We start from the raw sequence: 4,495 nt of genomic DNA, 5'->3' as shown, positions 1-4,495 counted from the left end.
AGTTGTTTTTTCTCAACACAAGTATCATCAACTGGGAGAGTTTTGATATCCAGTTGGGAATACCTCCAGAGAAAATATTATTTCCAGCATCGAGAATCTCTAAATCAGAGCAGTTGGACAGACTCTCTGGCAAATTTCCCTTCAGCTTGTTGTCATTCAGGTGCATCGATTTGAGTTGGTATAGCTTCCCATTGCAAATGGAATCTCTCCATCCAAACCGGTATTTGCTAGGTTCAATCTCATTAGAACTGAACAATTGGTTATGCTGGATGGTATCTTGCCGGATAATCTGTTATGCGAGAGACCTAAAACCTGGATATTTGGAAGTAGCATACCAATTTGGCTAGGAATAACTCCTGTGAAGCCATTATTGGAAAGCTCCAGTGCTCGAAGGGAGTCGGGAAGCGAGGGAAGAGGACCACTTTACATATTATTGCGCAGATCCAAGTGTTGATATGTTCTTTCCAAAATAGGGGGAAGTTGACCAATTTTGAAACAAACAGAAAAAAAAATTCAAATTCCGATTTTTAAAACCCCAATTCCTGTCATCTTCCAGCAACCAAACGGACCCTTATTAATTTGAACAGAGGACTGAAGGTATGAATTGCCGATGAGCTTTTCAGCACTAATTTTGAGAGGCGCAGTTGGGTGATATGAGATGTGAGGTTGCTGCATTCAACGCCATCCCATTCACAGCTATTACAGCTCTTCCATGAAGGAACTAATCCTCCTAGATCAGTCTTGAATCTCGCCAGAACAAGTCTTTCATTAGGTCCACATTCAATGTTGCTGCACTTGCAAACTATGATAGCAGCTTATCAAAAACATTAACCATGCATGTTTCTCCATCTTTATAGCAATTTCAATTTGCCTACGGAACCAAGATATAAAAGATTTACAGAAAAACCCTTTAATGAGTGTATGGGTCTTTGGTCTATTGATATAGTACTTGGCTCTAATAATTTGACATTATTTGATAGAATTTAATTGATTGATTAAAAATCTTTCAATAAGAAAAGTCAAACAACACCATTCAAAATTTGGGTAAAAATCATTATGTTTTGGTGAATCTGCAAAAAAAAACAGAAGTTTGACTCTGTTTTCTCTTTGATAATATATGTAACATTTAATCCATAGAATCATGGATGATTCTGGTAAAGGAGGATCTACATCTCTGACAGATTATAATATATCTTAGAAGATTTGACTATTCATGATATTTGGTGGCAGATTTTATACCATTCAAAATTTCCTCAGTCTTCATAGCACTCAATTTTTTCAAATTTTTTTAATGAGATGCAGATTATTTATTAATTATTGGTGCCAGCTACATAAGTTTTAATTTTCTTCCACTAAAATTAAAATATTTTGAAAATTGAAATTAAAGAAATATACTTCAAAATTTAAAACAAAAAGATCAGTGATAAATTGTAATCGAAATTTCAATTATATGTTAAATGGAGCACAGCAATCGCCAACAAACACACTGATATCGAAATTAATCCATCCCACCGAAATAATTGCTTAATATAAGTTAAGAGAACTTTGAGAAGGCAAGCAACTTTGAGGAGAATATGCCCTCATCTGCTTGACATTTGCTCCTGATTAAATATTCGGTGAGAAATTTCGGGTAGCTTCGGTCAATATTTTTGAACATTATTTTAGTTAGTAATGAGACCACAGTATGTTTAGGTACGCATATGACATTTCAGCAACCTTGATAGTTTAGTTTCCATACCATGTTAAAGTTCGTTTCCATCTTGGTGTATGGAATACTAGAGGGATATAGTTCGGATATTAATTATGGGGATGCCTATATAGCACCTCTAAAATTAATACTTATTTAATCATAAATTGAAATATAATATAAAAATCTTTTATTTATTTAATGATATATCAATTGTTTGTCTTAGTGTGGTCTTTTGTACTTTCCGCGTGTATTTAAATGGACAAATTTAAAAAAATTATAGAGTTGTCAATATAAGAATACTCTCATAGGGGTCAATCGTTCTCTAGGGACATTCCCTAATTCAATATTTGTTAAAAGAGCTATGTTCAATCCAAATTTGACCAAGGGTATTATAGGGAAGGGATTTCTTCACTCTAGAAGTGAATTTTCTAAACATTAGCTACATCATTAGAATTTGAAAGAGAAAAGAAGAAACATGAAGTAAGTAATATAACAAATATCCAGTTCCTTGGGCTTTCAATCAAAATTTCAAAGAATTTGAGTGAGATGTATTGTTGTCTCCACAACTCACACCCAATTTAAGCAATTTGGCCTAATGTGGACCCTCTCTCTTTTTGGATTTTGTTCCTTACCATTGGGGCCCTTATGGTTGGCCTAGTTGGGTATCTAGTGAGTTAGAATGTGGGCATGTGTTCTCTTAGTAGTTGGATACCAGTCTAGGTTAACATGGTTCCCCTCCCCCATTTTTTGCTTTATTATCTTGTTTTCTAGGGAGTGATTTTTTTAGTCCTTTCAGACCTTCATAGTGTTGGATTTCCCTGAACTCAGACACCCTTGAAGTGCTAAATCATAACCTACCCACGGAGTGAAGGCACAAACTTCAAACTATCAGTGTTCTTGGACCCTGATATATTAACACCCTGATAATTTGATAGCTTGAATGTTGAGTGATAACACCACCAACAAGTGTGGCTAAGAAAATGCTTGTCACTTAGTCTTTTGTTTATTTTGTGATCTGTTGGATATAAAAGTTTGTTATACTATTATCAATGATTCTCCTTTCACTGCTCTTTAATATTTGATTTCTTGATCATCTTACTTCTTTTGGCATCATCCTTTGTGTTGGTGTAATTAAATATTGCTAATTACACTTAAGTTTACATATGATAATGCATTTTCATATTAGTTATCATGTAGATAGAGAAGAGATCATATTTCATTTTACGACATGGTGCTAGAAATCTCCACATTACATGGAGTTAGTTCTCATCTCACACCTATTTATTTGTGAGACCCACCTCTATACTCTTATTGTATTATCATCCTCTCAAGGTTAGGCATAATTTTTTTGTATAATTAAAGATGATCCACCTTTGGTAGACATCGGATTCCACCTTATCTAGTTAATAGGTTATGACTAACATCACTCCTAGTTATCATGCATTGACTATATATTTAAGCACATCTACATGGATTGTATCCATTATTGTTTTTATTATTGATCATCATTGCATCTAGGCATTTGGGGACCATGTAGTTTTTGTGTCTCTTATGCTATCAACTGAGGTTCTAGATCATTGTGTTTCTATTTCTTTTCTTACGAACATTCTTACATAGTATAAGATTCATAGATGTTTTCATTGCATATTCATTGCAGAGATATTTGCTTCAATGTGTGGAGGACCATGATTTAGATTAAGATATGTGGTAACTCATGCAAGCATAAAGAGAAATATTTGACTTGACTATCATGGCTCAAGTGGTTGTTTCAAAAAATTTTGAGTATTAATTCACCTACCTTAGAAAAATATCAAGTTTGGGGAAATGTTTTTTTTTTGCAAATCAAGCTTGGGAAACTTGATTTGAAAATGGTATATAACTTTTTTATTTTGTTTTTATTATTTTTATTTTGATTTGGATATTATCTTGATTTCTCATCATCCTTATGTGGATATTTATCATTGTACATTTTTTAATGTATTTTGTTCTAGTTCTTCGACTAGGTGTTCTATTAGTTGTTACATTTTTAAGGAAGACAACCACTTTTTTTTGTATTATTCTTCATTTCACCATCTCTATTCTTGTTAGAATTGGATAAACTCTAAGAGGGGGTGAGGATGAAGCAGAGTGTGACTCAATAATCACCTTTCTATATTATAACAAGTACTAACAATGTTGTGAGAAATTGCAATATAATGAACCAGATTAAAAAAAAGACAACTTTAAGTTCAATGACAAAAATATAAATGGGTGCAAGCAATGTAAACTAAAGCTATACAACAATTGTAAGGGAAAATATTAGATCATCAAAATGTAACACAAGTAAACACAATAACACATTATTATTTTTTGAGTTGGAAAGCCTCAAAACTAATTTAGTTTTTATAGGGGTAAAAACCACTCCAAATTTGTACCCATTTATTGATTAAAATGAGCACCAACTCTTTATAATGTTTAAAAGAAACTACTGCAAGGAGCACCAACTCATCATCTTGAATTAAAATTAAATAATATGAAAATTAAAATGGTCTTATAAATGTACATCAATAGATTTACATTGATGAGATGACATGCAATTATTTGGTTCTTTAATGAATCAATAAACTACTACATACAAATGGAGATAGACATAGATGCTTTACCTATTTTTCATGTCTACCTTCATATATATAAGATTTAAAATAAATCTTTCATATTTCAGTCATTGTTTACAACTATCTCAGTAGCCAAATTCAACTGATAATACTCCCATATTTGTCAACATGTTACCCTTTGTAAGGGTCAAATCAAAAACTTCAAATTGTT

The sequence above is a fragment of the Cupressus sempervirens genome, chromosome 7 (assembly GCF_028749045.1).
Source record: "Cupressus sempervirens isolate cs-2001-9-10 chromosome 7, ASM2874904v1, whole genome shotgun sequence".
Classification (NCBI taxonomy): Eukaryota; Viridiplantae; Streptophyta; class Pinopsida; order Cupressales; family Cupressaceae; genus Cupressus; species Cupressus sempervirens.
This window is presented reverse-complemented; position numbering follows the sequence as displayed.